Source organism: Cucumis sativus, chromosome 6 (genome assembly GCF_000004075.3).
Source record: "Cucumis sativus cultivar 9930 chromosome 6, Cucumber_9930_V3, whole genome shotgun sequence".
In the NCBI taxonomy this organism is placed as follows: domain Eukaryota; kingdom Viridiplantae; phylum Streptophyta; class Magnoliopsida; order Cucurbitales; family Cucurbitaceae; genus Cucumis; species Cucumis sativus.
The window spans coordinates 14,005,542-14,027,014 of NC_026660.2; the positions used below are offsets into that span (position 1 = coordinate 14,005,542).

The following is a 21,473-nucleotide window of genomic DNA, read 5'->3' on the forward strand; positions in this document are numbered from 1 at the left end:
GAGAGAATACTCATCCGTTTTCAATCAGCAAGAGAGGGGTCCATATTCGGACAATTTCTAAGAATCGGATAACAGACAATGGTAGAAGAATATCGAAACCAGTTATATAAGCTGATGGCGCCGTTATTCGATCTACAGGACAGGGTGGTGGAGGAAACATTCATGAACGGTTTAGTGCCGTGGATTAAAGCAGAAGTGGATTTTTATCGTCCGGTCGGCCTGGCTCAAATGGTGCACGCAGCTCAACTCGTAGAAAACCAAGAGATAATTCACAATAAGGCCAACCTTAATGGGTACGCCCGAGGAAAATATCCGCCTCAAGGTTCTAGGCAAAATACGAGTGTTGCGACGGTGAACGATTGCGACAATAAGGGAAATACATTATTTTCGATGAGAACGATTACTCTAAGAACGACATCCGGAGAAGTTAAGAGAGGGGCAAGTAAAGCGATTGTCAGACGCGGAGTTTCAAGTCAGGAAGGAAAAAGGACTCTGTTTCCATTGTAATGAGAAATATTCTCATGATCATCGATGCAAAAACAGAGGATAGAGAGAGTTGAGAATGTACGTGGTCAGGGCGAATGATGAAGAATTTGAAATCATAGAAGAAGTGGGAGAAAATGATGCAAAGCTAAATTGTGTGGAAATAACATAAGAAGATCATGCTGTCATCGAACTATCAATTAATTCGGTGGTGGGGCTGAACAATCCGAGGACAATGAAGGTGAGGGGGAATATCAGTGAGCGAGAAGTTGTCATTCTCATTGATTGTGGAGCGACGCACAACTTCGTCTCCGAAAAGATAGTAAAGGAGTTACAACTGGCCACGAAAGCAACGTCGCACTATGGTGTAATCTTGGGCTCGGAGGAGGCGATAAAAGCTAACGGAGTATGTGAGGACGTGGAAATCAAGTTGAACGGGTGGAAGGTGGTGGAAAATTTGTTACGTTTAGAATTAGGAGGGGTAGATGTTGTGTTAAGAATGCAGTAGTTGTATTCATTGGGCATGACAGAAGTAGATTGGAGGAACCTCACAATGACTTTTCTGCAACAAGGAGAAAAGGTAGTGATCAGAGGAGACCCAAGTTTGACCAAATCTAGAGTGAGTCTCAAGAACATGATCAAAACGTGGAAGGATTCGTGATCGAGTGCCGAGCAATGGAGAGAGTCTATGAGCCACAGGAAGATAACAGAATTGAAGAAGTATTAACTACTGATGAAGCAGTATAGGTCGTGTTGAAGAATTTTGAAAATGTTTCTAATTGGTCGGAGACACTACCCCCACAAAGAAATATTGAACATCACATTCATTTGAAACAGGGCACTGATCTGGTAAATGTTCGACCCTATAGATACGCTTATCAACAAAAAGCTGAGATGGACAAACTTGTGGATGAGATGTTGACAACGGGAATTATCCATCCCAGCAACAATCCATATCTAGTCCAGTCCTATTGGTAAGGAAAAAAGATGGCAGTTGGCATTTTTGCGTAGACTACCAAGCACTGAACAACGTAACCATTCCAGAAAAATTCCCTATTTTGGTGGTTGAGGTGTTTTTCCATGAATTAAATGGAGCAAACTTGTTTTCAAAGATTGATTTAAAGGCGGGGTTCCATCAGATCAAAATGTGTGGAGAAGACATAAAAAAAACAGCATTTCGAACACATGATGGACACTATGAATTTATGGTTATGGCATTCGGCTTAACTAATGCCACATCCACTTTCCAAGCTCTAATGAACTCAATATTTAAACCATTTTTGCAGATATTCATATTAGTATTTTTCGACGACATACTAATCGACAGTAAGAACTTGGAAAATCATCTGAAGCACATTGGGTTAGGATTGGAAATCCTGAGAAAGAATGAGTTATATGCAAACCAGAAGAAGTGCAGCTTCGCGCAAGAACGTATTGATTATTTGGGTCATATCATTTCAGGACAAGAAGTTGAAGTGAACCCCGAGAAAATCAGAGCAATCAGGGAATGGCCTATACCCAGTAATATAAGAGAGGTACGAGGATTACTAGGCCTCACCTGTTACTAAAGAAAGTTCGTTCAGCACTATGGCTTTATTGTCGCACCATTGACTCAACTACTTAGGAAAAGGGGATTCCAGTGGACTGAGGAGTCTAAGGAGGTATTCCAACAACTACAGAATGCCATGATGACCCTGCCCGTTTTGATGTTGCCTGATTTCAATGCCACCTTTGAAATGGAAACAAATGCATCGAGATATAGGGTAGGAGTCGTACTCGGCCAAGCCAAGCGCCCCATAGCATACTTTAGCCATACGTTAGCCTTAAGAGATAGGGCCAAGCCTGTATATGAAAGGGAATTAATGGCAGTAATCTTGTCTGTGCAACGATGGCGACCATATCTGTTGGAAAGAAAATTTATTGTGAAGGCCGATCAGAAATCCTTGAAGTTCTTATTACAACAAAGAGTGATACAACTTCAGTATCAGAAATGGGTAGCAAAGCTAACGGGATACTCATTTGAGGTGGTCTACAAACCCGGCTTGGAGAATAAAGCAGCAGACGCCTTTCTTGGATGCCTCCTACAGTTAACCTCTGTAGCATAACAACTCCTACATTGGTTGACATTGTGGTGATTAAAAAGGAAGTCGAAGAGGATGAAAAGTTGAGCAAAATAATGGAAGAACTACAAGCAATGGAAGAAGGAACAAAGGGTAAATTCTCTATCCGACAAGGTATGTTAAGATATAAGGATAAGTTTGTGCTGTCCAAAACATCTACATTGATACCCACAATCCTACATACTTACCATGATTCGGTACTTGGAGACCATTCTGGATTTTTACGCACATACAAACGACCAACTGGTGAGCTATATTGGGAATAAATGAAGGCGGATGTTAAGAAGTATTGTGAGGAATGTGTAATATGTCAGAAGAACGACTCCCTAGCACTATCCCCCACCGGACTGCTGTTGTCCCTGGACAGTCCAAACAATATTTGGAGCGATATATCTATGGACTTTATCGAGGGCTTACCAAGATCGAATGGTTTCGAAGTCATCTTTGAAGTGGTGGACAGATTCAGCAAATATATTTGTTAAGGAGATTGTCCGACTTCATGGCTTTCCCAAATCGATAGTGTCCGACCGAGATAAGGTATTCTTGAGCAACTTTTGGCAAGAAATGTTCAAAATGGCAGGCACCTGATTAAATTGAAGCACCGCTTATCACCCTCAGTCGGATGGGAAAACTGAGGTGGTTAATAGGGGAGTGGAGACGTATTTGCGATGTTTTTGTGGAGAACGGCCTAAGGAATGGTCAAAATGGATACATTGGGCTGAATATTGGTACAACGCTGTTAGAACTAAGTCATGCAGAGCGGAAAAAGAATCGAATTTCTACCCTAATTGCCACAATTAACATGTAACCATAAACTAATCAAATTAGGGTTTTAGGAAATATTACCTTTGAAGCTTTCAAAAAGTTTGATATCTTCTTACCAATTCAAGCCGAGACCACCACTAGTACTCAACTGCTATCCTCTAGACAAAGAACCGGGTTGTGGGACCCAATTTTGGTGTATAAAGTAATGGAGATAAAATGGGATTGGAAGGTTTCCTTTTTTTCTTTGGTTGAGATGATGAAAATGATAAAAGAGGCAAAAAGTCTTTCAACATTTGAAAACACCTATATTTATAACCTAATTACATGAAAAAAAAATGCATGCAATTCATTTGCCAAATCTCAACACCTGATGTTCCAGTAACAATTAGTGGAACTTAGTGGGCTAGGTGTCTATATCTCATATAGCCACATATCCCACTAAGAGTTAGTGGGATTGTCCAACAAAATGTTGGATTTTCCCACTAACTTAGTCCAAGGGTAAAATGGTCATTAGATATTTCTAGTCAAAAGTCAAACTTTGACTTTTCTTAGTCAAAAGTCAATATTTTGACTTTTTACCATTTTGTCCGTCTTGACTAATTCCAACCTCCCGAGCATGAATCCGCTTTCATTTTTCCAAAATTCAAATCACATTTGAATATAAGGCCGGTCAAAGTTTGACTTTTCAAAGTCAAAAGTCAAACATTTTGACTTTTTACTATTTTTGACCAATTCCATCAATTCCGAGCTTCTTAGTATGAATCCGCATTCATACTTATAGTATGTAAAACATACAGCTTTATTTCTAATTAGAAGACCGACGACTATATCACTATATTTGTCGGTTTCTCTTTCTTCTCTCAATTCGAACAATTCGACTTATTTCATCACACTATTCTAAGTTTAATCCATATGAGCTAGCAGAGGAACCTAATGGACCTATAGATCATGGGCTCCAACGATTCAAGATTAACTAGCTAAACTCTTTCAAACCGAGTTAATCAACATTCGCTAACTAACAAGTCATTCCACTAAAGTCCCGTAGTTGCACTCCCCTCACTATAGATATATTTGTGTCCATTTGATAAAACCATAATCAGTAAGTTAATCATTCACAGGTTGCTCGTAACCTTGGCTGGGTCAAAATACCGTTTTACCCCCAAGATTACATCTTGCTCCTTAAGTCCCACTAATCCACTATTGAACAATTGGTTTAAGGTTCAACCTATAAACTTAATCCCTCTCGGCCAATGAGAGGGTGGGGCCCCTTGTTCAAGACTTAGATTCAGTGCTTAAGAGAACAAGCTATCTACTAACCCTAAAGCGGGTAGGAGTGAATTCCATCTTGTATCCCATGTTTCCAGCTATCCACCCGATCTTACCCCTGAAATGGGAGGCTTATTGGGCCAACGCTGATGAGCTGCCCTCACCTATGCAGATCTAAGGATAATCTCGTGTGAACAGGAGTTCATAGTTAACTTAGGATTAAGACTAAGTTACCTAGGTCATCAATAATTGAGATAGTCAGTTTTAAACAGTAAACGGTGTTATAACGTAAAAAAGACTAATTCATGGTTCAGTCTTATGTAAACATTTTACATAGAATGCCCCCACTTTCATGTCTCTACATGAACGATTAGGATCACCTCGTTTGTACTACAAGTGGGCCGCATCCATAGTTTCCCTAAATAAGGCGCCCAACCTTTATTTCATATACTATAGACTATTTAGGCTATATACTCGAACTTGATCCCTATTTAGGCTATAGACTATTTCATCCATAGTTTCCCTAAATAAGGCGCCGAACTTGATTTTGGAACTTTCTCTTTGTGAGTGTGTGTGTGTGTGTGTGGCACTTGTAAATTAATTTTCTATGAGTTTCCTAAACATCCAAATGTTGTAGGGTCAAGCGGATTATCCCGTGAGATTAGTCGAGGGTGTGTGAGCTGGCCTAGACACTCACAAATATCAAGAAAAAGAAAACCTTGCCACCCATCCACTTTGCAACAAAGATTCATGAAATTAAGGGGTAAAAGGAAAAAGGTATAAAAGCGGATAGCATCTTGGCTTCTTATTAAAATGGAATAGTGTAACTAGACCTGGAATTTGTAAAGCATCCATCCCAGGTAATTCTTCCAATTTCAATCCTCCAACCCTCTTCCTAACACAAGTAAATTAGAGACAACTTATCAAATAGAAGACCAACAGTCAACATAGAAATAAAAGTGCACATTATCATGAGGTATGAACAAATAAATTAAAGATGTACATAAGTCGCTAAAATCATACTCAGAACAGAATATATTCTATACTGACATTATTTTAGATATGCTCAGAATCATGCTTTTGCCTCAAAAAGTCAAAATAAGCTAGAGAGAGAGAGAGAGAAAGAGAGATGTACCAAAGGATTTTGGAACTTCCTCTTTGTGAGTGGGTGTGTGTGTGGCAGCTGTAAATTAATTTCCTATGAGTTTCCTTAACACCCAAATGTTGTAGGGTCAAGCGGATTATCCCGTGAGATTAGTCGAGGGTGTGTGAGCTGACCTAGACACTCACAAATATCAAGAAAAAGAAAAACTTGCCACCCATCCACTTTGGAACAAAGATTCATGAAATTAAGGGGTAAAAAGAAAAAGGTATAGAAGCGAATAGCATCTTGGCTTCTTATTAAAATGGAATAGTGTAACCAAACCTGGAATTTGTAAAGCATCCATCCAGGTAATTCTTTCAATTTCAATCCTCCAACCCTCTTCCTAACACAATTAAATTAGAGACAACTTATCAAATAGAAGACCAATAGTCAACATAGGAATAAAAGTGCACATTATCATGAGGTATGAACAAATAAATTAAAGATGTACATAAGTCGCTAACATCATACTCAAAGCAGAATATATTCTATAAGGACATTATTTTAGATATGCTCAGACTCATGCTTCTGCCTCAAGAAGTCAAAATAAGCTAGAGAGAGAGAGAGGAAGAGAGATGAAAACAAAAGGATTTTGGAACTTCCTCTTTGTGAGTGTGTGTGTGTGTGTGTGGCAGCTGTTGTGGGGGCACCTCTTCAACTTATATTGAGACAGTCTTGAAGCAAATAACTCCAGCTCTTGGGGATTAGTAATTCTTTCATGTTATGCCGTCCAGACACGTACTACTCCATCTAAACAAGCTGTGACAATATCTCCATTTTCCAAAAACTTGGCATCCCAAACGCAACCAGGATGCTCAATGCTCTAGACACAAATTCCATCTGCAACAAAATAATCCAACTTCGTGTTACTAAAATGCTATTAGGGTTTAGGGTTTATAAATAATTATAGTATAATAAACATATTTCAAATTTAAAAATCAAGCTACAAAAAAAAAAAAAAAAAAACCCACTCTCTTAAAGAAATTCAATTCAACACATAAACTTTAGCCAACTTCAACACCCCTTCAGGGCTTCACCAGTCCTTCGCCTTTCCACTAAAAGTTAGTCATCTCTTCCCAACCAAATGCTCCATCAAGCAGACTTCAAATAGATAGAGAAACATTTCTCATAAATACATGAAATGTGACAAGTGGTATTAGAGCCAGGTTGGCTAGTTGACAGTGCGTGACAAAAAGATGTCGGTGGCGAAACAGTCTAGCAAGACCCATAATGAGCGACTTGTGGGAATCGAAGAGCAGATGCTCTACCTGGTGGAAGTTCCTGATTCCATCCGGTTTTTGGAACAGCGACTTGAGGATATTGCCAAGAAAGCTGATGGCATTGAAGCCGTGTCCGGTCGCCTTGACGGACTACCCATCCAAGAGTTACTGACTAGAGTCGACACTCTAGAGTCCCGAGTTATGAGAATGGGAAATGTCGCCTACGAGCTTGGGGACAGTTCATCGGGCTCTATTGCCCAGATGGAAGAACGAGTTATGGAGCTTGATAACTCGCAAAATAACATGTTGGAGATGATCAACGGCATGAAAGAGGATTTTCGAGCAACCCTCGATGTCATGAGGAATGAGCTCGCATAGGTAAACACGAGGGTGAACCTTACTATGCGAGCACTAGCAAACCATGCTCCAGCTAGATGAGCCATTCCTGTGGGCAGAATCAAGGTTCCTGAGCCCAAGCCCTTCTGTGCGGCGAGAGATGCCAAGGCATTGGAAAACTTCATCTTTGATGTCGAGCAGTATTTCAAAGCCACGAACACAATTACTGAAGAGGCCAAGGTGACGTTGGCAATCATGCATCTGTCAGAAGATGCGAAGTTATGGTGGAGGTTCCGATACATGGACATTCAAGAGGGGCGTTGTACAATCGACACGTGGGATGCCCTAAAAGGAGAACTTCGTTCGCAATTTTTCCTTGAGAATGTCGAAATTCTAGCCCGACGGAAGCTGCGTGAATTGAAGCACACGGGAAACATTCAAGACTATGTGAAACAGTTTGCGGGGGTGATGTTGGACATACGCGACATGACCGAGAAAGACAAAGTTTTCTGTTTTGTCGAGGGCTTGAAGCCGTGGGCTAGGACCAAGGTGTATGAGCAACAAACTCAAGACCTCACGTCAACATACGCAGTGGCTGAATGGTTGTTTGACTTATCTAGCGAATCTCAAGATGCAAGACGACATCAAGCTTCCTCCTCTGGAGGAAACATAAACAACCGCCCAAATTCCCCGAAGACTGCAGGGGGAGACAAGCGACAAGGTAGAGATCGCAAGCCCTTCCAAGCGAATACAGGAAACAACTGGCGAGGACCAAACAATCAGAACAACTCCAGTCGTTCCATTAGTTGTTTCATATATAAAGAGCCCCATCTTGCAAGAGAGTGCCCCAACCGTACCGCCTTCAATGCTTTTCAAGTTACCCTAGCCTCGGACTTAGATGATAGATTGAGTCAGACTGAAGGAGATGTTGGACAGATAGAAGAGGGTGAGAATCCTCGGATGGGGGCCTTAAAGTTTCTGTCATCGCTCCAAAAAAAGATGGGGGAGACCAGTGGACAGGCAAAGAATGGTCTCAGGTACGTAGATTGTTGGGTCAACCAGAAGCCACCTAAGAGCACTATGGTGGATTCTGGTGCCACTCATAACTTCATTGCAGAAGCGGAAACCAGACGGCTGAATCTCCGTTGGAAGAAAGACGCAGAAAAAATGAAGGCCGTGAACTCAGCTGCCCTACCTATCGTCGGGTTGGTAAAACGAACGACCATGAGGATGGGAGAGTGGAGCGGTCCCATAGATTTGGTGGTTGCAAAGATGGATGACTTCGACGTGGTACTAGGTATGGAGTTTCTACTTGAGCATCAAGTCATACCAATGCCGCTAGCCAAATGTCTAGTGATTACTGGAACAACGCCTACTGTTGTTCAAACAGAGATTCGTCAGCCGTATGGGATATAGATGATCTCGGCTATGCAGTTGAAGAAAGGCCTTGCTCGTGACGATCTAACCTTTATGGCTATCCCACTGGGGTCGTTGGAAAGCTCAAGGGAAACAGTCCCCAAAGACATCCTGAGTGTCTTAGAGAAGTACAAGGATGTGATGCCAGACAGCCTGCCGAAATCATTGCCTCCGCGGAGAATGATCGACCATGAGATCGAATTGCTGCCAGGGGCAAAGCCGCCTGCGAAGAATGCTTATCGTCTGGCGCCGCCGGAGTTGGCCGAACTTCGGAAACAACTGGACGAACTGCTGAACGCATGATTTGTGAGGCCTGCAAAAGCTCCATATGGAGCTCCAGTCCTTTTCCAGAAGAAGAACGATGGAAGTATGCGGTTGTGCATCGACTACCACGCCCTAAACAAGATCACGGTCCGCAACAGATATCCGCTACCAATAATCAATGACCTGTTTGATCGCCTTCATGGAGCAAAGTATTTCTCGAAGCTAGATCTGCGATCGGGCTATTATCAAGTAAGAATTGCCGAAGAGGATGAGCCCAAAACCACCTGCGTTACGAGGTATGGGGCGTTCGAGTTCCTTGTCATGCCATTTGGTCTTACCAATGCGCCTGCAACTTTATGTATGCTAATGAACCAGGTCTTCCATGAATACCTTGACAAGTTTGTGGTGGTCTATCTAGGCGATATAGTGGTCTATAACTCCACGCTAGAAGAACACAAGGACCACCTCAAAAGGGTTTTTCAGAAGTTGAAGGAGAACCAACTGTATGTCAAGAGGGAAAAGTGTTCCTTTGCTTAAGAGCGGATCAATTTTCTGGGTCATGTGATTGAGTGTGGTCGAATCAGTATGGAGGAAGGGAAGATCGTTGTGATTCGTGATTGGAAAGTACCAAGGTCAGTCACCGACTTGCGCTCCTTCCTCGGGTTAGCCAATTATTACAGGCGATTCGTGGAAGGATTCTCTAAAAGAGCAAGCCCGTTGACTAACTTGCTGAAGAAGGACAACAAGTGGAATTGGACACTGGAATGTCAGGCCGCCTTCGATGAACTGAAGCAAGCTATGGTCAAGGGGCCAGTTTTGGGGATCGCAGATGTGACCCAACCTTTTGAAGTAGAGACCGATGCGTCTGATTATGCATTGGGTGGTGTACTCCTGCAGAATGGACATCCCATCGCTTATGAGAGTCGAAAGCTGAATGCCACGGAGAGAATGTACACCGTGTCCGAGAAAGAAATGCTTGTCGTAGTACATTGCTTAAGGGCCTGGAGACAATACTTATTGGGGTCAACTTTTGTTGTCAAGACGGATAATAGTGCTACTTGTCACTTCTTTACGCAACCAAAGTTGACTTCAAAACAACCTAGATGGCAGGAATTCCTAGCTGAGTTTGATTTTGAGTTTGAACACAAGAAGGGGGTGAGCAATCAGGCCGCTGATGCGCTTAGTCGAAGAGGCGACCACATTGCTTTGTGCATGTTAGCACATCTCTACGCAAGCAAGATTGATGGTCCTATGCGCGATGTCTTAAGGGAGTTCTTGCAGAAGGATTCTGCGGCTCGGAGTGTCATGAGTTTAGCTGAGGCAGGTAAAACAAGGCAGTTTTGGGTTGAAGATGGGTTGTTAGTGACGAAGGGGAGACGGTTGTATGTCCCTAGGGGAGGAGACCTGAGGAAGAAGTTGCTACACAAGTGTCACGACACTCTGTGGGCCGGTCACCCCGGATGGCAGAGGACATACGCCTTGCTGAAGAAGGGATACTTTTGGCCCCGTATGAGAGACGACGTCATGTAATACACGAAGACGTGTCTTGTCTGTCAACAGGACAAAGTTGAGAAGGCAAAGGTTGCTGGGCTTCTCGAACCTCTGCATGTGCCAACGAGACCGTGGGAGAGTGTTTCTATGGACTTCATCACCTATCTTCCAAAAGTAGGCAACTATGAGACTATATTAGTCATCATAGATCGATTCTCGAAATATGCCACTTTCGTTCCCACTACGAAGCAGTGTTCGGCGGAGTTAACAACTCAATTATTCTTTAGACATATTGTAAAGCTGTGGGTTGTACCGACAAGCATTGTGAGTGATCGAGATGGACGGTTCATTGGCACCTTTTGGACAGAGTTATTCACTTTCTTAGGGACAAGCCTGAATGTGTCCTCAAGTTACCATCCCCAGACGGACGGTCAGACTGAGCGGTTCAACTGTATGCTCGAAGAATACTTGGGCCATTTTGTTACTGCGAGGCAAAGAATCTGGGCTCAGTTGTTGGATGTCGCCCAGTTTTGTTTTAACGCTCAGACAAGCTCGTCAATTGGAAAGAGCCCTTTTGAAATTGTTTGCGGAAGGCAACCAGTTCTACCACACCTTGTTGATCACCCCTATGCGGGGAAGAACCCTCAAAAGCTCACAATTTTACCAGGGAATGGTAGCAAACGACAGACATCGCTCGAGCCTCTTTAGAGAAATCCTCGAAGTGGATGAAGAAGTGGGCAGATAAGAAGCGCTGCCCTCTAGAGTTTCGGGTCGGAGATCAGGTTATCGTTAAGTTACGACCAAGGCAGATTCGGTTCTGAGGACGCAAGGACCAACGCCTCGTAAGAAAGTACGAGGGACCAGTGGAACTGCTAAAGAAGGTAGGGAACACATCTTATAAAGTGGTGCTGCCCACATGGATGAAAATCCACCCAGTAATTCATGTGAGTAATTTGAAGCCCTACTACCAAGATCCTGATGACTTGCAACGTAATGCCATAGTCCGACCGACCATCGACCTCAGCCAAAAGGAAAGTAAAGAAGTTGAAGAAATCATGGCCAAACGAGTGAGGAAGGGCCAAAGACCCAGAAGTAGGATCCACGAGTACCTGGTAAAGTGGAAGACCCTTCCTGTGGAAGAAACCAGTTGGGAACGTGTCAAAGACCTAGAAGCCGAGGCGCAGAAGATCGAGGAGTTCAAGCTTCACCAGTCAACAGAGACGTCAACTGTTTAGGTGTGGGAGAATGTAACAGACATACTTGTCCAAGGTGTGTTTACCTATGGTCGTATGCTCAAATTAGCCCCAATTTATCTTGTCTTTATGTATTGTATGTAGTGTAGGTAGTTGCTTTCAATTTCAAGTCGATATGCTTGGGTGTGACGTTTCGGCATTTTCATATGCAAGCCTGCCAGAGATGAAAATGTTAAAACTGTATTATAGGGGAGGCATACCTGTTGAATCCCCGCCCAAGTCTTGTCGTACTCTTTGCAATCTATGCTTTCTTATTGCAATTGACAGTCTTCAATGCTTGTTTTAACAATGTTTTCAATCAATTTAATCATCTTTCACGTTTTCTAAAAATATTTTCCAAGAACGTGAGGGGAGGTTGAAGCATGTGTTGAAGTTGTCTGCGATTTGTGGATTTTGATCGGCTGACTTGTTCGTCGAGCTAGAACAAGTGCCGCACAATCGTTCACATCGTGTTTGAAGAATTACGATTGTGACACCTAGCACCCTCTCTATTATTTCCCACCATCGTTACGTGTGATATTAATTTTACCTTCATCATCACGTGTGTTATTGTTTTTATTTCTTCTACTATATTTAAATATCAACGGGGGCCTAACAGATTATGAATTAGATTTTATTCTTTTAGATTGGAGTCCCATTTTTGTAGCTTACTGGGATTCTTTTGCCGAAGTTCTTTAATCCTCTAGTAAATATTTTTCTTTATTAAAAAAAAGGAAGAAGAAGAAAGGAATAACAAAAACTGACAAACTCCTATAGATTGAAGTATTAACCTTTCCATATCTTTGCCGAACAATCTTCACTCCCACTAACAATGACTTCGGAAGCATGTGAATCCACTGAATACACAATGGAAGTGTCACCAACCATCTCCATCAATGTTTCACCACTTAGTGCCCATAACCTAATGGAACTGTCTGAATGGAAAAGAAAATCAAAGTCAACTTTCTAATTAATTCAATATTCTAATATAAAGAATATAACAAATAGTCCTCCCATGTGAAATGAAAAGTGGTTCTACAGATTCAGAGAAGGCAATAGAAATCACTCATTTTAATATCATTTAATATTTCATCAACAACCTATAGAGTTTATTAATCTTTTTCTTTCCTACTAAAGAAGCTCTAATTTATTACTCTAGGAATGGTCCTTTCTAACTTATATACAGGTAACAAAAAATAAATTGAAGAAATACTCTGAGCTTTTCCATTTAGAAATCCCAATGAGCAAAGACTAAAGTCTTCCCGGGATTCTTAGGATGCCAAACTCCTCTCATTGGATAGACATCAATATATCTTAGATGAGAAGCTACCTTGAATAGCCTTGCTTCCTCAGCATATAAACATAAATATATTTGTTGTATTCAATCAAAAATAAAAGATAAGCTTGTTCTGAAACCAATTCCAAAAATTTCTTCGAAAATATGCTGGGAGAGTTGTTGTTGTTTAAATACTTGGTCCTTCGAAGGTTGGAATTACAATGTAACTTTTCACATATTCATGAAAAGTTATGATTCTTATTATGAAAGAATGAAACTTCGAACTAGTTCCTAAAGGTAGTACTTTTAGCTGATGTGGCAATTTGGATCAGCCATGTACGGTTGCATTCCTCAATGTGAGTGATAATCAAACCCAAACTACCTCAAAGGAATTATTTTGTACAGTAACTCCATCTTTACCAACTTGCGACATAAAACTATCTAGGGTTCATGGGTTGGGGTAAGAAAACTTTTGGACCCAACCCACCAAGTCTTTTTATCATTAAGTTTTCTTCATTTTTATGTCAATTGGCATGTATTTTATAAGCTTTGAGAGAAGAAACTTAATATAAATGTATACTTGGTCAGAACCCCGTCATTTAGCCTCAATTTTCACAATGTAGAGGTATAGAATTCAGAGAGGTTATTTTATTTTCTTAAAATTACTCCCCAACTGTTAATCTATGATTAACTTTTGCTATAAAAAATTAGTCCTTATATCCCTCTTCTAGAAATTTGACAAACATATTAATCAGGCGCCTTTTTCTGAAAAATAATTGTTCATATATTTTTTTGAAACAGAGACAACCCTTTTTATTAAAGATGTAAGTAAAAGAGACTAATGCTCAAACTATAGGAGAATTATACTAAGAGCGAAAAGAATGACCAAAACAAAAGTACAGACAAATTGAACAAAACAATCAAAATCCTGAGAAAACAATAGAAAACTGAGAACAAAGCGAACTTAAAACCTTTCAACAAGAAGCCCAAAATCAGCTGAAAATTGCAGACTAAAAACTTCAGACTAGATGGAAGGAAACACCAAGGGAGAGCTAACAACAATGCAGCTTTGTTGAAAAAAATATCCCTCCCAAGTCATCCTTCGATCTTGAGTGAGTGACTAGAACCAGAATATTTCATAAGAACTTTAGAGGGCCAAAATAATAAAAGCATTCGTCGAACCTCATGTGATCCACTAAAACAAACCTAAAAGATAATTGGCTGAAAAACCAAGATCAAGTTATTCTATACTCAAACCAAAGTAGTTCCACATTGCTCAACAATTGACTTCAAGCGATCTGGAACTTCACATTGTCGAGCTTGTGAGGGAAATAAAGAGACTTGTTTCTCAGTAATTAAATCCTCCCTTGTCTGAAAGCGGTATTAAGATCAGATTCTAGAGGATCCTTAATCAACTGATCAATGTTTACAATGAGTAGTGGAGGCACTTTTGATTCAGATTTTACCGAAGGAGCTCAAGGTATCGTGCAATGTGATCGATTTTCTTGGGACACATAAATAAATCTAACGCCAATTGAAACATAAGGACTAGTATTTGGAGCATGATATTTCTTCCTATCTCTACATGTAAAGATCACAAGAAAAATAAGAATTTCACAAAATAACAGAAAACAAAATTAGACAAAATCAGGGCATGGCCGAGGATGAGATTAGAGATGAAGCGGTGATTAGTATTTATTGAAAATGGGAGAAAAGTAGAATGTCAAACCAATCCAAGAACATACCTCACAAATCTTCGGAGAGACGATCGTGGTCAAAGCAGTGGTTGTGGTCGAGGATGAGATTAGGGATGAAAGGATGTTACGAAAGGTATATCAACAAGAAGAAGGGTAAAACAACAACATCCTGTCAAAAATCACTTAATGTGATTGAGATCTTTTAGCATGACTGCTTGAGAACTAAAGAAAAATTTAGAATGTGACTGAGAACTTTTAGCACAACCGGGCAGCAACTTCAATAACAGAAAAACATGCATAATGTAGGAAGACAGCAGATTTAAAATTATGACAGTGTATTTATGAATGTCAGGCGATACATTAATGTTCCAAAATTCAACCAAAGTATGGGATGAAAGATATACAAGAATCTTCCATGATAAGGGCAAGACCAGGATATCCTTATCCAAAAGAAAGAAAAAAATAATCAACCAAAGTAAATTCCATGTATGATTGGAAATTATGGCCAAGGCGAAGGATGAAGCGGAGAATAGAAGGAATATTGAGCAGGGTACGACTTACCATTAGCTTAGATCAAAACCAGCATCCGCATTTATGGCATAAAGAAATTTGTTTGCCAGCTGCTCCTTGCTGCATTGCTCACAAATCATAGAGTTGTGAAAATGAAAACTTATGCAATTTTTTTATCCTTTTTAGAAAAGATGTATATGTTTTAGTTCATCCACAAATCAACAGACTTAATAAACTGATGTAATTCAAGTTGGACTTAGTTTTTCACAATGAATTCTCCACCAATAGTGGCTAAGAGATGGAGTATATATTGAGGATTGTAAGTAGTTACAAGTAGTTGAAATAACTGTTTTTATGAAACAGTTTTAATTGCAGTCTTAACAGCTAAACAGTTTAATTATTTAAACTGTTTTACTAACTAACTACAGCTGTTTAGCCATGGCATTCTATATTACATCATTCCACCCCCTAGCATGGAACTCGACCCGAGTGACTTAGTTGACAAGGCAGAAATCATCTGGGGCATAGTACTGTTTCAGGTCTGCCACGTTAAAAATAGGATGAATGTGCAAGTCTGGTGGTAGTTCAATTCTGTAAGCGTTATCTCAAATCTTTTCTAGGACACGAAATGGTCCTAATTGTCTGTCTTTCAGTTTGTGTTCCAGTTGGAAATCGAATTTTTCTGAGGTGAATCATTACTAAGTCTCCCTCAGTAAAGGTAGCTTGTCTTCTCTTTTTGTCTGCTGCCTTTTTGTAGGACTGAGTTGATTCTTTTAGGTGGTTATGGACTTCTTCGTGTAAATTCTGAATCTTTTCTACCATCTTTTCTGCTTCTGAGCTAGTGTCAATAGTTGTGGGGAGTGATGCTAGGTCAAAGGTTGTTAGTCTTGGCTGTTTTGTGTATACGACCTCAAATGGACATTTGCCGGTTGATCTATTCTTCATATTGTTGAAGGCGAATTCTGACTGTGCAAGAGCTAAGTCCCACTGTTTTGGTTTGGATCCACTAAGACAGCATATTAAGTTGTCGACAGTTCTATTTGTAACTTCTGTTTGGCCATCTGTTTGAGGGTGTGATGTTGTGCTATATTTCATTCAAGGTTGTGTCAAATTTGCTCCATAATGTCTTCCAGAAATGGCTTAGGAACTTGACATCCCGATTAGAAACAATGGTCTTTGGTACTCCGTGCAGCCGAACTATCTCTCGACAGAATAAATTAGCTATGTAGGTGGCATCATTTGACTTCTTACAAGCCACAAAGTGTGCCATTTTACTGAATCTGTCGACTACAACCATGACTCAGTCATACTGCCTTTGAGTTTTTGGTAATCAGAGCCCGAAATCAATTGATAGATCTTCTCAAATGGAAATTGGGGTAGGTAATGGTGAGTACAGGCCTGCGTTTATACTTGAACCTTTAGCTCTTTGGCAGATAGGGCACCTTTTAATAAAGTTGTTACAGTATCTTCTTAATTAAGGCCAGTAGTATCTCTTAAAGATTATTTCAAAAGTTTTATCCTGCCCGAAGTGTCCAGCCAATCCTCCTGAATGAGCCTCTTTTAGTAGTGCTTCTAGAAGTGATGTGTGTGGGATACACAACTGATCTCCTTTGAATAGATATCCTTCCATTATATGGAAGTCTTCCGCCTTGGTGTAGTGGCTGCATTTGGTCCATGTCATGGCGAAGTCAACGTCTTCCCCATATAGGTTAGGTAAGTGTTTGAATGCCTCGATCTCCATGGATAGAATAGTGAGTAAGGAGCTCTTCCTGGATAGTGCATCTGCCACCTTGTTCTCCTTACCATTTTGGTGCCTAATGACAAAGTCGAACCTTTGTAGGAAGGAGATCCATCGTGCGTGCATCCGAGTAATATTCTTTTGTGACTAGAGATCTTTCAAAGAGAAGCGGTTCGTTAGGAGTACAAATTCCCTGCATAGGAGGTAATGTTCCTACTGTTTGAGTGCTCGGACAAGGGCATAAAGCTCTTGTTCATAAGTGCTCCAGGACTGTCTTGTTGTGCTTAACTTCTTACAGAAGTATTCAATAGGGTGGCCTTGCTGTGATAACTCGGCTCCAATTCCGGTTCCGCAAGCATCAACAACTACTTCAAAGGGTGATGCGAAGTTCGACAATTGTACAATAGGGCTGGAAGTTAGTCTTCTTTTTATCTCTTCAAAGCTCTGCTGTTGCTCTTCGTTCCACTTATAGTTCCCTTTCTTTAGGCAGTCGGTTAAGGGGGCCACTATTGAGCTGAAGTTTCTGATGAATCTTCTGTAAAAGGATGCCAAGCCAAGGAAGGCTTTTACCTCCTTGATGGAGGTTTGTATTGGCCAAGACTTTATGGCTTCTGTCTTCTTTGGTTCCATACCTACTTTTCCTTCTTTGATTACGAAGCCGAGAAAGACAATTTCCTTGGTGAGGAATGTACGTTTCTTTGGATTAATGTACAGTTCAGTTTCGGCCAGGACTTGGAACAATTTTCTTAAGTGCTGAATGTGGTCTTCAGTACTATTGTTGTACAAGAGGATGTCATCAAAGTAAACCACTATGAACTGGTTTAGAAACGAGCACCTGGTTCATCAACCTCATGAAGGTGCTCGGTGCATTGGATAAGCCAAAGGCCATCACCAACCATTCAAATAACCCTTCATTAGTTTTGAAGGTTGTCTTCCACTCGTCTCCGGGCCTGATTCTTATTTGGTGATAACTGCTTCTTAAGTAAACTTTTGAGAAGATGGTAGCTTTACCTAGTTGATCTAGTAAGTCTCCAATTCGAGGTAATAGGAAATCGGTATTTTACAGTGATTCGGTTGATAGCCCTGCTATCTTCACACATACTTCAGCTTCCGGCCTTAGGTGTGAGCAGTGTTGGCACAACACAAGGGCTTAGGCTAGGCTTGATGCGACCCTTTTTCAACAAGTCTTCAATGTGGTCATGTAAATTAGGTAGCGAGGCTCCTAGGGTAAGATCAATTTGGTGTTGGATGTCACGAATTGGTGGCAATCCTTGCAAGTCCTTCTTTAGGTGAGGAAATCTGCAAACAAGTTCTCTAATCTAGTCTTACCTTCTTTCTCCAGGGGTTTGTCAGCCACTACAAGTCCCAAAAGGTCTTGCTCCCTTTCTCTCAAGATCTTCTTCCTGCTCACTGTGATGAAGAGTTGTCCTTTTTCCTTTTGCTTTAGGCCTTCAGAGTTTTTCTTTGTTAATGGGAGTTGAATTACTTTCCTTCCCATCCACTGGAACTCATAGGTGTTTTCCCTACCCCTGTGTTTGGTTTGGGTGTCATGTTGCCACGGTCGGCCTAGGAGTAGATGGCACACGTCCATGTCTATAACGTCGCACACAATCTGGTCTTTGTAGCTACTTTCGATGGATAGGGGCACGGTGCAAATTTCATTGAGTGTGGTCTCTCCTCCTTTCTTCACCCATTCTATTTTGTAAGGATCAGGGTGAGGGTCTGTTTTTAGGCAGAGAATGGTCACAATCTTTATTGCTAAAAAGTTCTCACTGCTTCCACTATCACTTATAATGTCCTCTATAGCCATGAGCCATGATTGTATGGGTGGTTTGTCGAATCTCTGTCTATTTATCTCCAATTGGTCCCACCATGTTGAGGCTCCTCCTCTCAATTTCAGAGCCACAAGTTCTCGGTGTTTTTTATCCAATCCAAGAAATATTCTATATCTCGTTTACCATTATAGGTTGGGAGGTCAATTTTCATTTTGTAGTCGTGATGAATCTCTCGTCATGCTTTATGTCCTCTATAGCCGTGAGCCATGATTGTATGGGTGGTTTGCCCTATCTCTGTCTATTTATCTCCAATTGGTCCCACCATGCCGAGGCTCCTCTTCTCAATTTTAGAGCCACAAGTTCTCGGTGTTTTTTATCCAATCCAAGAAAGATTCGATATCCGATTTACCATTATAGGTTGGGAGGTTAATTTTCAGTTTGTAGTGGTGATGAATCTCTCGTCATGCTTTATGTCCTCTATAGCCGTGAGCCATGATTGTATGAGTGGTTTATCGAATCTACGACTATTTATCTTCAATTGGTCCCACCATGCCGAGGCTCCTCCTCTCAATTTAAGAGCCATAAGTTCTTGGTGTTTTTTATCCAATCCAAGAAAGATTTGATATCCCGTTTACCATTATAGGTTGAGAGGTCAATTTTCATTTTGTAGTCGTGATGAATCTCTCGTCATGCTTTATATCCTCTATAGCCATAAGCCATTCGAAATTCTCCGTTGTCGTTCCAAATATTTCCTTGGTCGTTGCCACTGGAAGAATCATAATCTTGCACGTTTTTCCACTCCTCGTCGTTATCTTGCTCATCATTGACGACGTGTCGTAGTGGGATTCCTCCCGGTCTCCTTCTTTGATCATTTCTTTGGTTGGGCCAGTTTCTAAGGTTCCTTTGAGCCCATCAGCCACCTCTGTTTCCTGCCTTCCAGTCATAATCCTCGTTCCTTGCCGGTGCCGGTAGTTCATCCATTCTTCGGGTGAGTGAGTCTAAGTTGTCCATTACTCTGTTCATTTTGTCATGTAAATCTCCCAAGGAGTCTTCGACGGCCAGCAAGCGTACTGTGGTGGTCCTTGGAGAGAGGGTGGCGGTCTCTTCCACCTCTTCTTGCTCGCGGTTGTCCCCTGCGGCGGGGATTCTTCTCCGACCAGCCATCCGTCTGAGGATCGGGGCTACTCTGATACCACTTGATGTAATTCAAGTTGGACTTAGGTTTTCACAATGAATTCTCTGCCAATAATGGCTAAGAGATGGAGTATTTATTGAGGATTGTAAGTAGTTACAAGTAGATGAAATAACTGTTTTTATGAAACAGTCTTAATAGCTGAACAGTTTAATTATTTAAAACTTTTTTACTAACTAACTACAGTTGTTTAGCCATGACATTCTATATTACATCATAAACCTAACCAAATTATTCAACCAAATTGGTGTTAGTTTCACGTAATCACGAAAAATAAAAATTTCTTGGTGGACTGGATGTTGTATGGCCAAGTAAAAGAGAAAACCCAACCATAATGGACGAGTTGTGAAGGTGAAAAACATAGGATATGTTTGAGAATGATTTTTTAGAGTTAAAATCACTCCGTATATGATAGAAGCCACTCTGGCATGCCCTTAACTATTGAGAATCTTAATCAATTTAATGTTTGATTTAATACTTAAACCCGATTTTCTAGCACCAAATTTGATTTTCAATGACTAAAATGTGTTCCTCAGAGTAATTTTGGACATGACATGTGATTTTTATCATTTTAAAATGTTGCTATATACTTAATTATTTTGAATCTAATTGTTACATTTGCAGATCATACATGAGTTAGGAAAAAAAAGAGTTAGGAAAAAAAGAAAAACAATAATTACCTGTAATTTTCGTTGGTTCACGATCTTCTCGTGTCATTCCCTCACTTTGATCTCATAACTGAAAAGGAAAAGAGGAGGAAGGGGTGATTAAATTCATGCATTTACATAATGTCGAAACTAGCAAAATTACCACCCTATTAACTATAAAAGTTTGGTTGTGGTCGAAGTAGAGTGAAAGTCAGTGTAGATTAGGATAGATGTCACCATGAAGCTCACTGTCAGTTGGGGGAGAACATAAAAACTAACTTCTTTCTTTTATTACAGGCTGACTTACCTACAGGCTGGGGTGAACTGGCTTGGGCAGAGGAAGTAGACATGCTACCACTAGGTTGTGTTAGGTGTGAACAATGGACAATGGTGGCTAGAAGTGAGGGAAGGGCTTTGTCAAAGGGTCGTGCAGGGCTAAACTCCAACTGCCCAATATCAGTTTGTTCGGTTACTTTCTTTGTTTCACCCATATCAATGACTGCAAAAATTCCCACGATATATAGAAATGAAAATAAAGATCCTTAAGTTCTTCGAGAAAAATCATAAATATAGCCACAAAATTTCTCCAATTATTTGTTACTTGAAAAAGTATAGAAATTGTCAACCAAGCTCAATTAACACCTGTATGTATGTACTTAGAACCAAGAGGTCCCGGGTTTAAATCCCTCCACCCTGAATTTGTACTCATAAAAAGAAAAATACAGAAATTGTATGAATGAGGTGTACATTCATGTAATGTATACGATGATGTAAGAAATGTTATGATTGTAATGGATGCTCATAGTTTGGCTCGTAGCAATAGAAAAGCTCGAATTCTATTCTCAAGTTGAGTCCTTTCCTCAGTGCAAAAAATGTGGTTTCCTGTCGGCTTGGGGAAAGA

General features: G+C 40.7%; 1 long non-coding RNA gene across 2 annotated transcripts; it reads right to left on the reverse strand.

Annotated features, from left to right (window-relative positions):
* Nucleotides 1-6,493: 6,493 nt before the first annotated feature.
* Nucleotides 6,494-17,236, reverse strand: LOC116404407. 2 transcript variants are annotated; one of them, XR_004217253.1, is made up of 4 exons: nt 15,272-17,236; nt 14,759-14,879; nt 12,529-12,668; nt 6,494-6,618 (listed from the first exon to the last, which is right to left on the reverse strand). It is a non-coding gene; the product is annotated as an uncharacterized LOC116404407 (long non-coding RNA). The 2 variants fall into 2 exon arrangements; XR_004217252.1 differs by having other exon boundaries at nt 12,529-12,672.
* Nucleotides 17,237-21,473: the final 4,237 nt, after the last annotated feature.